The 13,423-nt window shown below is 44.1% G+C and overlaps 1 protein-coding gene across 4 annotated transcripts in view; it reads right to left on the bottom strand.

Annotated features, from left to right (window-relative positions):
* Positions 1-13,423, bottom strand: part of CSRNP2 (cysteine and serine rich nuclear protein 2) — a 66,401-nt gene that overhangs the window by 37,154 nt on the left and 15,824 nt on the right. Inside the window, exon 1 of one of the 4 annotated variants that reach the window (XM_068267396.1) lies at positions 8,724-8,805. The exons of 2 other annotated variants lie outside the window; for them this stretch is intronic. The gene's annotated coding sequence lies outside the window, so the exon portion shown is untranslated. Of the gene's footprint in view, positions 1-8,723; positions 8,806-13,423 lie in introns of those variants that run through there. One more of the 4 variants, XM_068267395.1, reaches the window with a different exon arrangement.

Here is a 13,423-nt window from a genome sequence, read left to right as displayed (position 1 = left end):
AGGCATAAGTTTGTAGCGCTCGTTATGCTACTCTGATAAGGCATGCTAACTCTGATAAGGCATGCTATGTGTTATAGTGAATCAACCCCAAGGACTGTTGCCTGCAAGGATTGGGACTTAAAGGAGAGTGTGTGTGTGTGTGTGTGTGTGTGTGTGTGTGTGTGTGTGTGTGTGTGTGTGTGTGAGAGAGTGTGTGTGAGAGTGTGTGTGAGAGTGTGTGTGAGAGTGTGTGTGTGTGTGTGTAAGTAAAGGCAGACAATGCAGCGCACACCAGAGCGGTATGGAGCACTGTAACCCTTAATTACACATTTGGCATTACCATGTTGTGTCCCATTATACCACAGCGCTTCTGTCACACTGTTATTGTCACATAGGTGATGCATTGTAGTGCAGAAAGCCTGGTTACAAGGTAAACTGGGCCCAAAGCAAGAAGTCCAAAACTAGTGAACTCTAGACCGATCCCCTTACACAAAAGTATAATTGTTCCAATCACACAGATAAAACTGTCCAAAGCAGTAGCAGTAATGGACAACTATCTGCAAGAGCTACAGCTGGGCATGGAAGGTTAATGGTTCCATAGAGAATCCATTCAAAAAGAAGACTTATATAAACCAGCAAATCCAATTTTACTTCAATGACAAAATGAATCTCACACAGTTAAATATTTACAGGAGATGACAGGAGAACGTCAGATTTGTTTACTGAAATGCTTTGTAGAATTTACATCAGTATTTGCATTTGCTTTAAATGTGTTCTCTTGCTTTCGGTTTCTCAGATAAACTCTTTCCAAACAGCCATAACTAATATTAAGAGATACTAAAATCAAAGTGCCAGATCAGCAGAGATAATAAACCACGAGATTTTACCAATAATTTTCGACAGTAATACTGGGAATACACTGTAAGATTCCGAGCCATTTAGATGGCTCGATAGATAATTTCCGACATGTCCGATCTCGCGCCCGATCGTTTCCACGCTCGATTCTGCATGGAGAACAATGGGAAAAGATAAGAAAAACGAATGGAAGATAAGAAAATCGCCCGCAGAATCGAGCACGGAAAAAAACGATCCGGCGCGGAATCGAGCGGCAAAAATAGACCTGTGTATTCCCAGCATAAGTTAGACAATGAAAGCTACATAAGGCCTGGGCAGCACGGTGGCGTAGTGGTTAGCGCTCTCGCCTTGCAGTGCTGGGTCCCCGGTTCGAATCCCAATGCGGGCAACATCTGCAAGGAGTTTGTATGTTCTCTCGTGTCTGAGTGGGTTTCCTCCGGGCACTCCGGTTTCCTCCCACTTCCCCCTAAAACTGGCCCTAGACTATGATACATGGACTACATGATACATACATAGACATAGGACTATGGTAGAGACCAGAATGTGAGCCCCTCTGAGGGACAGTTAGTGACAAGACTATATACTCTGTACAGCGCTGCGTAATATGTTGGCGCTATATAAATATTTAAATAAATAAAGCCAAGATGTAACCTATCACTGGCAACATATTGTTGGTGAGAGATCCAGAGTGCAGTACAATCTCATCCAAGCACCAGCTGAGTCCATTGATCTCTTGCCCCCTTTCCCCCCTCCTGTTCTATGCTACACCACCATGTGCCATGCCCCCTCCACTGCAACAGTCACACAATGGGTGCATTTGTACACAGACACAGACACAGACACACACACACACACACCTTACCCCCCACCCCCTTTAGTCTAGGTATACAGTCAGTACACTTCCTTAGCACATCAGTTACCAGCCAGATGTAATGCCAATACAATGTAATCTGTTACAGAGCACTTCTGCATGCACTTTCAGCACACAGTGGATCCATTGCCATTACACTGAGGAAGGCACAGAATCTGACCAGAGATGGATGAGCCGGCACAGAGTATTCACTGTAAAGGGACCAATTCCTACACACTGGAGCTACAGCCTCTGGCAACCAGTTTTCTTGTCATTGTAAAGTGTATTTGTCGGGCATAAAATCAAAAATCAATTCTTTATTTTTATCTGGTTAACAAGTAATAAGGATGCTTACCAGGCAATCCAAAAGTTAAAAATCACTATTACTTTTCTTGTTCATAAATGATCATTCCCCAGTTTACCGGACTCTTATTTGGTACATTGCCACACAAAGAAAGTTGCAGAGCATACTGGGTTGTCTTTATTTGCTTCATTACTTTCCTCTCAGACTTAACTAATGCAGCCTGATTGGCTAAAGCCTCTTTCCCTCAGGTTTTCCCCTCCCACACCTCTGTTCCTCTCTGATTGGCCAATATTTCCTGAGACAATGCACTGTCTATTGCAGAGCTGGGTGGGAGTGCATACACAATCAGGAAGAGTAGATTAAGGGAAGAAATGCCATCAGGATTGGCTTCAAGACACAGTTAAAATGGAGAATCCTAAGAAGGATTTTCTCTTTTTTTTTACTATAGAAAAATCACTAAAATCAAAACGTGGACAATGCAATACATAGGTTACGTAAGCAGAGCAAGTTTTTTTCTACTTATATATGTGGGGGTTTTTTCTGAGATCGTATGGCTGACAGTTCCATTTAAAGAGGTAATTAGAGATCATTATTTATTTATTTATTTGTTGTATTTATAAAGCGCCAACATATTACGCAGCGCTGGACATTAATTTAGGTTACAGACAATATTTAGGGGTGACAAACAGCAATATGACAATACAGGAATACAAGAAAACCAGATCACACAGCACAGTATGAGTACAAGGTAATGCTTAGTCAGTCACTGGATGGGAGCATGGAGTTAGGCAAGTTAGGTTCACTCAAATGCATAGCATGGGTGCACAGTAATAGAGGTGCATGATCAGGTAGGACACAAAAGGAGTGAGGACCCTGCCCAAAGGCTTACAATCTAGAGGGAGAGGTATGGACACGAGAGGTAGGGGACCAGAGTTCGGCTGTGGGTTTAGAGCAATTGTGAGGGGTGGTAGGCAAGAGTGAAAAGGTGAGTTTTGAGGGCCTTCTTGAAGGTGTTGAAGGAGGGGGCTGCCCTAATGGGTGGAGGTAGGGAGTTCCATAGTGTCGGAGCGGCTCTTGAGAAGTCTTGGAGTCGTGCATGGGACTGGGTGATGCGGGGGACGGTCAGGCGAAGTTCATTGGAGGAGCGGAGTGAGCGGCTTGGTGTGTATCTCTGAGTAAGATCAGAAATGTAGGTTGGACAGGTTTTGTGGATGGATTTGTAGGTCAGACACAATATCTTGAATCTGATTCTGGACTGGATAGGAAGCCAGTGGAGGGATTCACGGAGGGGAGCCGCCCTGGTGGAGCGATGGGAGGAGTGGATAATTCTGGCAGCCGCATTCATGATGGACTGCAGTGGGGCTATTCGGGTCTTAGGGAGTCCAGACAGAAGGGCATTGCAGTAGTCGAGGCGGGAAATTATGAGGGCATGGATGAGGAGTTTGGTGGTGGCAGGGGTCAGGAAAGGGCGAATCTTACAGATGTTACGAAGGTGGAAGTTGCAGGACTTTGTGAGGTTTTGGATGTGGGGAGTGAAGGAGAGTGCGGAGTCCAGGGTGACACCCAGACAGCGGGCTTGAGAGGTAGGGTGAATAGTAGTGTGGTTAACAGTGACCTGCACATCTGGGAGGTCCAGGGATGACCGGGGTGGGAAGATCATAAATTCCGTTTTGTCTAGATTTAGTTTTAGGAACCTAGCGGACATCCAGGAGGAGATGGCAGATAGGCAGGAGGGGACCTTGTCCATGGTAGTGGTGGATATGTCAGGGGTGTGGAGATAGATTTGGGTGTCATCTGCATACAGATGATAGTTAAAACCCATGGAGGAGATAACCTTGCCAATGGAGGATGTGTATAGGGAGAACAGTAGGGGGCCAAGGACCGAGCCTTGGGGGACTCCCACTGAGAGGTGGTTGGGGGTGGACGAGGACTCATTGAAGGAGGTCGTGAAGGAGCGGTTGGAGAGGTAGGATGAAAGCCAGGTCAGGGCGAGATCGTGAATGCCCATGGATTGGAGGGACTGGAGGAGTAGGGGATGATCTACTGTATCAGAGGCAATAAGGCCAAATTTCCACCTAGCTAAGCAGGGGCACAACTACAGGGAAGCCCTTCATTCTTAACCCTGACAGTGAGATCTCGAACACAGGCTAGTTCTATGTAGGATTAGGACTGCATCGCTGGGTCCCCGGTTCGAATCCCAGCCAGGTCAACATCTGCAAGGAGTTTGTATGTTCTCCCCGTGTCTGCATGGGTTTCCTCCGGGCACTCCGGTTTCCTCCCACATCCTAAACACATACAGATAAGTTAATTGGCTTCCCCGTAAAAATTGGCCCTAGACTACGATACATACACTACACAATATAGACATAGGACCATAGTAGGGGCTAGATTGTGAGCATTTCCGAGGGACAGTTAAGGTGCGTACACACGCACTACTAAATGCAACGACGGGCCCGCCCATACCCTCACGCTGGGCGGTCTTTAGCCGACAGTATACGCGCGTGTATGCGCTGTCGGCGGACTAATAAGGCTGTTTCTGAATGATCCGTTCAGCGGATCATTCAGAAACAGCCTTATTAGTCCGCCGACAGTGTGTACACACGCACAACTGTCGGCTGAACGTCCGCCCAGTGAGAGGGTCCGGCGGACCAGTCGTTGCCGGCGGTAGTGCGTTTAGTGACAAGACTATATATAGTCTGTACAGTGCTTCGGAAGATGTCGGCACTATATAAATACTAAATAATAATAATAGTACTGGATCCTAAATCAGTTAATAATTTGGAGCCATTTTTTCTTTTCAATGATTCAGCAAGCAAGCACAGTGTGTAAGCTAGATCAAAATGCAGGGACCTTTCATATCTTTAAACGTGCCTTCAAAACTCACTTGTTCCATCAAGTATACACGCTTCCTTAGGCCATTTCCCCTTTGACCTTTGGCCAAGTTGTACTCCTACAGGATAACCTAAAACACCCTGCCTCTAGGTATGAATATTGTATACTACAGTAAGCTCAAAAGGGCAGGACTCTAGCTCACCCTTTTGCCTCTTGGAATTTGTAACACATTTTATTCATATTACTTTTGTCACTGTAATTACCAATTCTGGATTTTGTACCGATTTTGTATTTTGTATTTCTGGTGTATACCACTGTCTACTATTTTTTACCCTATGTTTGTTTCTTATTTTAAAGCGCCACGGAATATGTTGGCGCTTTATAAATCAATAATTTGTATGCAATAATTACACAACAGCTTGCACAGGAAGCATAGATCTCACCAGCAGATACAGTATTGATATTGTGCTCCTCTGTCCACATTTCTGTGCAGTCTGGATGATACCGTGGTATTGCAGCCATGCACAAGCAAGTCACAGATGACAGGCACTCCTCTCAGTAATCAGGCAGCAGCTTACACAGGAAGCATAGGTCTCACTGGCTGGCACTTTTGAGGTAATCCACGCAGACCCAGAGTAGTGAGCAGATAGCGAGCAGGCTACAAGTGGCTGCCATCCCGCTCACCAACCACGGTTTATGGGTCTCTGACTGACATATGATGCATGCCCCGCCCACTTTCCACTGTAGCTAGATACAGAATACCGAAGGGGCCCAAAAACTTTACTATAACAGAAGTTCTATTATATCTGGGTTTACTATACAAGGTGTTACTCCCATATTCTTATAATGGGGCTGGGACGGAGACCTGGGCATTAAAGTTTATAATAATGAAATTATACTGCAGTTCAAGAATTGTTTGTATGGGGGCTGAATACATATCATACACTTGTGGCAGTCAAACTTTGGTTTTTAACTGTTTAAACAAAATGAAGACTATGAAATACCCAAAAAGCCATATACAGAATCAGGAATACAGATATTGATTCCTCAGTTTATTTTTACTTCACATCCTCACAGTTGATGATGCCTTAGCTCTCATACAATCAACCATTGTTACCACTCCTACTCTGATAGTCCTCAACTTTTGCAAAGGTCAGATAGATTATTTATATTTGTAAAAATAGCATACAAGTATCAACATGTAAGATGGGGGCGCCAAATCATTGAACATTCCCATTATTGTATAATAAGATGCAAACTTCACAGTGTTTACATCTTGATGATTTAAGCATTGAAGTTTGCATCACATTACATTAGTAAAAAATGTGTCAGGTTACGAATCTTAAAGAAGTGACTTCTGTAGTGTGACACATTTTTCAATCTGTGCCACAACACAAGTTACAATGGGAAGGGAAACACCTGTTCACAGACCACCAACTGTCAAGCTCCTCACCAGCAATATTACAATATTATCTTATCAACAACGTCTAAAACACCTAGACACAGATTTACAGCAGCCCAACATATAGCAAGCTCACAGTAACATACTTAAACTTGAAATAAAAGTGCAGTAGTAGCTGATCCCCGTGGATACCAGATAACCCAAGACTCTACTGCACTTTTATTTCAAGTTTAAGTATGCACAGCAATGTAACACAAGTGGGCTGTTCACACTGCCCACGTTGTGTTACATGTAACGCTGCACGTTGTAGTGAAAGTGCAGCATGCTGTGCGTTCTAGCAGCTTTAGCCGCGTTAGACTGTTTGCACATGTTCAGTGGGGGGCGGAGAGGAGGCGGGGAGATGCCGCTACAGTAGCCGCGCACATGGCTACTTAATAAGCACTGCACTGGCGGCCGCTGATTGGCCGGCGGGACCACGTGATGCGGAGTGTCTCGCTCCGCATCACGTGGTCCCGCTGGCCAATCACCGCCACCCTGGGAGACCTTATGTGGATAGAGCCGCCTAACGCGGCTCACTCTACCGTCCTCTCCCGCACCATCATGCGTTGCGTTAGGGGCACGCTATGCGACCATAACGTCCCCTAAAATGCAACGTCTTGGTGTGTAAGTAGCCTCAAAGAGAACCTGAACTGAAAATATAAAGACAAAATAACCATACACTGGTCATACTTACCTCCTGTGTAGTGTACTATTCAAACTCTTTCTCCTCTCCTGCATCCCATTTGTCCACTGTGATCAATGGAATTCTCTGTCCTCCATTTTAAAAATGGCCATTACTCCCTGGTCAGCACACTGTTAAACTGTAATATCATCCACTTAGGGTAACATGGACATTGCCTTGCACATTCAGTTGTAACTGACAGCTGCTGATACATAACTGACAGCAACTGGTATATTTCAGTTCTGACAAAATATTGTCAGAACTGGAAGGGGTCACTGTAAGACGAAAATGGTGAGCTTCTGAGAGGAACAGACAGTGAGTTTAGTAAGTAATATTCATTTGCAGCTACATCATGTGCTTATTTTAAATAAATAATTTTCCTCGCTTCAGGTTGCCTTTAACCACCCATCTTCATAGCTTCAATCCCCCCTCCCTTGCACATACAACCTACCCCCCCCCCCCCCCCACACCCATAGAGTCCCTCTCCCCCACTCCCTAGATTGTAAGCCTATTTGGCAGGGCCCTCTTCCCCTTGTGCCTTTCTCCACCAACAAATGGATTCAGTGACTAGTCTTCTATTTATCCCTACCTTGCAATCTGCACACCATTGTTTAAAGCGGATCCGAGATGAAAAACTAACTATAACAAATAAACTTGTTTCTATATATTATATAAAGTTTAGATCGTTTACACAGCATATCTAGCTGCAAACAGCTTCAACAGAATATGATTATGTCTTCCTGTTATACAATGACAGCAGCCATGTTGTTTGTAAGCATTACACACAGTCAAGCTTATCTGCAGCCTGTGAAAAAAACCTAATCCCTCCCTCCTCCCCTCTGCCTCTGAAATCTCTGGCTAGTAATACCTCCCCTTCCTCCTGCCCAGACTGAGCTCCCATGAGCCCTTGCTACTGTCTGAAAATGCCTTGGCTCTCTGAAAAGCTGTGGGCGAGGCTTGTTAAGTTTATAGTGAATTAGAGTATTAAAACAAAAAAGTATTTGGCTTGAGGAATGCCCTATACACAATAGGAAAGGAACACAATTATGCAATGAGTAAAAGTTCACCTCGGATCCACTTTAAGGGCTAGGTCACACTTGGATGTTTTTCAGCACTTTGCTGATTGCCGGTTGTCAGCAAAGGGATCCCCCTCATTGCGTCAGCGATTTGCATAAATCACAAACGTGTTGCATGCAACGCTTTCGGGGCGATTGCACTGTGATTCTTGGTTTACTGAACGAAAATTAGCGCAAATCGCAGCAAAATTGTAATGCAAAATCGCAATCGTGATTCACGTTCCGAGTGTGAACTAGCTCTAACTCTGTAATGTCCCTGTGTGTTATTTTTAACATTGTATTGTCTCCCTTATCTATTGTGCAGAGTTGTTTAATATGTTAGCATGTTTTATAATAATACTAATCGATACATACATAATTCATACTCCAAAAAGGACATACAAATACATACAGTACTCTATTGGTTGGCAGCGCATAAAAAAAAAGGAAAGAATATGGGCGGAGCACTTGTCTTTTAAAAAAAATGTTTATGAAGAGTGGAGTAGCCACAATAGAGAATATATTAGGTCATTCCATAACAGCAGACTACACACTTCCATAAACATGAATTTAAATAAAAAATCATTAAGGTAATGACTACTGTAAATGGTTTTTGTGCCTCTACAGTTAGTCATTAAAAAGGTATTACCTAACGCAATCTGGGTTATTCTGACAATAATTAGGTTTTCAGATCTCCTCTACGACTAGACAGGACCACACCTCACCTGTATTCCGATTTATTAATAGTGTATTGATGAGCATACCCGGCCGTGAAGCCTTGCCATGCTGGAGAGAGAGGTTGCTGCATACACAATGACCCAGCATGCGTCTCCCCTCGTGATGCCAGGGAGACATCCAGGACAGATGGGGGGAGAATTAGCAAATTATGTAACAGCGAGTGACTGCATGCAGCAACAGCAGCACAGCCTTGTGTGGCATGATCAGCAACAGATAATCCTAGACGTAGGTTCCTAGTGAAGGAGACTCAGAACCACCTCCTTACTACACCCTCATAGCGAGTGTAAATATCATCTTCAAGATGGAAACGGTCTTCATTGGCTGATTGAGCAAAACAAACCAACATCCCAGTTCCTTGGCAACAAATGAGGAGGCTGCATAGAGAGCAGGCTATAATGTATTGACACAGAGATGAAACAGCCTCATGTATATGACTGTGGCTAAAAGCAGCTGCTAAATATTACTATTACATCACTCTAACCACACATCAGCCTGTTCAGCCACATAGATCTAGCAGTCGGCTGCAGAAGCTTCACACTGAGCGCTGGGCTCATTCACACCAAGAGCGCTTTTATTATCATGGATTTATTAAGGTACAAAATACAGAATTGGTAATTAGTGACAAATGTAACATGATGAATAAAATGTATAACAACAACCGATTGCAAGATACAAAAATGAATAAATTCCAATATACAAAAGGGTGAGAGAGCCCTTGCAAGCTTTTCTGATTGCCAGTGCTTTCCATTGTTTTGAAAAAAAAGGTCGGATTTCTATTTTTTTGCGCCCTTAGGCTAACTTTGTTGTTGCTCCCTATCCACGTGCAGCAGTGCCCCTCCCATTCCATGTGCAGCCCCCTCTTTCATGCATACTATCCATGTACAGCTCCCCTTTTGCAGCCTACACTTTCATATCCAGCAACCCGTTTCAAGTCCAGCCGCCGCTTGTGCAGCAGCCACCCAAGGCCCGAGCCTCTGTGGCCTTTCCAGAAATCTGGTACTGTTGAGAAGCACATGGGCAATGAAATCCTATGGGCGATTTCACACCAGACAGAACTGTCTATTATGTATGTAGCATTTTTGGAGCTTGTCATTTTCTTGATTTACAGTCCTAGGTTATTTTCATTTTAATCTTTTTTCATAATTGGGGAAAGATTGAACATCCGTATGTAATACTTTGATATTCATATTATGTCAATTATAGTCGTATATTGTCTACAATCGATTACAGTATTATATTAATCACCCGTCGATCAGTCAACATACAACAAATAGGACAGGGTGAGGGTTTGTAGGCCCGCAGCAAAACAATGCAAAAAGTTATAAAATGTAGCTTTTAATTGTAATCCCTAAATGGTAAAAAGGTAAGAAACATAAGTCTGTGTGTCATGTGATAATTGTCAAAAATTGTCATGTTTCACGACTTTGCGACCAGCTGCTTCTTCAGAGGAAAAACATTTAAATTTCGAGAACTGTGACAACCGGTATCTAAAAATATCTACAGTATCAAAAGCAGAAACCAACACAGTAATTAGAACAACATTATATGCCCAAAAGAAATACACAAGGAAGCATTTTTTCTCATTCTAGTTTCCAGTTACAGTAGTATATTTTAGTACGCACCAAGCGTCCTTTTCACCTGGTCAAATCATACATCAGTACATATCATATGTATAGAATACTGTATATGTCTGGATTACAGACTGAGCAGCTATACCAAACACATTGCATATGCAGGAAACCAGAGCAGAAGAGCTAGAAAACCAGGAGCCCCATTTCTGGGATATCCAGGGCATAGCCATGATCACCATCAGAAGTGTGTAAAGCTACTGTATATAGGAAAAATAAATGTGCTGCCCATAGTGGAGAGATAAGAAAAAAAATGTAATATAGTGCATAGAACAACCAGAGAAAGCCAAAATCATCATGGGGGGTACCTAGGATAATATTTGACAAATGAGTGGTTTGTCTGAATAGGGGTGCGATATCTGGAGGCAGTGGCGTAGCTAAGAAGCTGTGGGCCCTGATGCAAGTTTTACATTGGGGCATTTATACATAACAATTGATACGTCGCACCAAAACCAGTCAATGGCAACTACAGTGTCAGAGGTGCATGAAGGGGATGAGGAACAGTTTGATAATGATTACTACTATTTAAAGCATCTATAGAAGTGATTATTACCAGCACAAGACCACTAGAGAGCTAATACTGCAGTGGAGGGAGGGCCCTTTGGGGCCCCTCCTGCCCAAGGCCCCCAATGCGGTCAGAACCTCTGCGACCCCTATTGCTACACTCCTGTCTAGAGGTCATCTCGTGGTAAAAGAGATAAATGGCCTAATATCAGTAAGATATGGCATATGTATAAAAATAATGCTGTTCTGTATCCCACGATTCTGGGATGCTCCAGTCACCCTCAGTGCCACTCTTAACTTTCCAGATCTTGTGGATAACAACGAGCAGGGGTTTTCCGTCAATAAAAAAGGAGCAGGGCCAGTGCCCTGCCATAAGGTGCAGAGTGGTGCTGGAGGAGATTAAAGTGTCGGACTTGGATCAGAGGGGCGGAGCAACCAGTGGTAGACTGAATGCACCTATGTAATATATTTATTCCATGTAATACATGTAGGACACAACCTGCAGTGATGGCTTCCCTGCACATAATAGCAAGCAGGGTGGATCAGTCATCACAGTCTGAATGTCACTGCCCACAAAATGACAAACTGCATACAGGCTGCGTCACAAGACGTCATAATAATTCAGGTTAATGCTGGAAGCAGGACAATCTGTCCGGCAGGGAAAAGGTTACCAGCACTGTCACTAACATGATTTTCTGAGAAGTAACATAATTAATGATTCATACAAACAGACAAGAACATCTTCATTTTTAGCAGGTGATGTAATAATGCTGAACAGCGGCAGCCATTAAAAGACAGAATGGTCGGATCAAACAAAACATTCCATGTGCGAAGCGCTGGCTTATAGTGGCATCAACAGTTTTCTCTTAATTACCCATTTCCTCCTCGGTTCTATGCGAGTTCTGCTAGCGCTTTGATCAGGATGTTCATTGTAACTAGCGGGTAATCTGCCAAGGGGATGACTATGAACAGCAGCGAAAGTGCTTCTGCCAGAGTGGCTCTCCAGCGGCCTGTGCCAAGTATGACATCAGCAGTCAATGACCAAAGATAATAAATCAACGTCTCTTCATTGTCCTTATCTGTGTTTATGGCCACTCTCATTACAACTTATACAAATCATCTGTGCAGTTCCCTTCACTTGCCTTTGTAGTGCAATACCCTACATGCAGATCAATATCCTTTGTACATCTAGCGTTTTTGGCAGCCAAGCGACCAAGAGACAGGTCTCTTTCTGATTCAATTTGATCAAAGATCTGTTGGCCGTAGGCCAATTCCTGATCGATTTTAGCATGAAACCTGTCGGGAATTGGCATAGTGAGGCCGCCTCGTCGTCCCCAAATGTTGGATGGCGTATTGCATGTGTGAAGTCACACAACCACTCTGCGTACAACACTCCGGAAATCATGTGGGGCGTCAATGAGGAAGAAGAGTGCGGACACAACAGGGGATGGCGTGACAAAGGTAAAGTATTAATGGACGGGCGTCCATCTAACATTTGGGGGAAGTGACCCCATCATGCGTTCATGATTATCGCCCGCTGTTACTGCTGCGCACCCAATTGAGCACGCCCGAGATTTTACATCATGTCCGATCGATACATGTGACCAACAGGACACACAATATAGAGCAGAGAAAACACTATATGTGGCAGAGCAAACGATATATGTCAAAAGCAAACAATATACAGCAGTGTTAGCACTAGATACAATGAAGGGACTTGTCGGTAAAAGCGACCAGAACACGCAACCCTGAGGGAGATTTAAAGGGGGCACAGGGAAGTCGTGAAGAGAGTTCAAGAGATTGATTGCCGAAGGGAAAAACAAGACAACAAAAAACACTTCCTATGCCTTGAGCTCGTGGTGGATATGATGCACAACCACCTGCATGATGAGAGCCAACTGAAGAAGCAGTAGCCAGGGTGTGAGGGGTCGTTGGCAATCCTCAGGCTCTGGAGCGCAGTCTGGAGTTGTAGAGGAGGGGTTTTCCAATGATACTTGCTGATCTGATAACCATCTGTAGTTTGTGTCCATCGCTGGCAGAGGAGCCAGCATGCCAGACCAGTATGGAGGAACAGAGGACAGATTCAGTAGAGTAGAATCTCGCCAGAAGCTCCTGTGCTATACCAAACAATAAGTTGGCGGAGGAAGAAAAGTCTCTGTTGGGCTTTCCTCTGGGTGGAGGCAGTGGTGGCCTTCCAGCTCAGGTCGCTGGAGATGGCTGTGCCCAGGAGGTGGACACAGGAAACACTTTGAACTTCTGTGCCGTCTATGTAGATTGGAGGTGGGGTGGGGGTGTGCTTCCTGAGGCCAATCATCTCAATGATTTTGGCTGTGTTAAGGACCAGCCTGTTCTCCCCGCACCAGTGGCATATTCTCTCAACCTGCTGACGGTAGGCCTGCTTGTCATTTTAATTAACAAGGTTGGATTCACCCTTTGCACATTATGTAAGGCTGGGTTTACACGTACACCAGATGGAAATGTACATATCATCAGTTTTGTAATCGGTTTTAATGGACAGGAAGTGAACTGACAGAGCAGGACAGATGACAGCCGAT

Source organism: Hyperolius riggenbachi, chromosome 2, assembly GCF_040937935.1.
Source record: "Hyperolius riggenbachi isolate aHypRig1 chromosome 2, aHypRig1.pri, whole genome shotgun sequence".
NCBI lineage: Eukaryota > Metazoa > Chordata > Amphibia > Anura > Hyperoliidae > Hyperolius > Hyperolius riggenbachi.
This window is presented reverse-complemented; position numbering and strand designations above follow the sequence as displayed.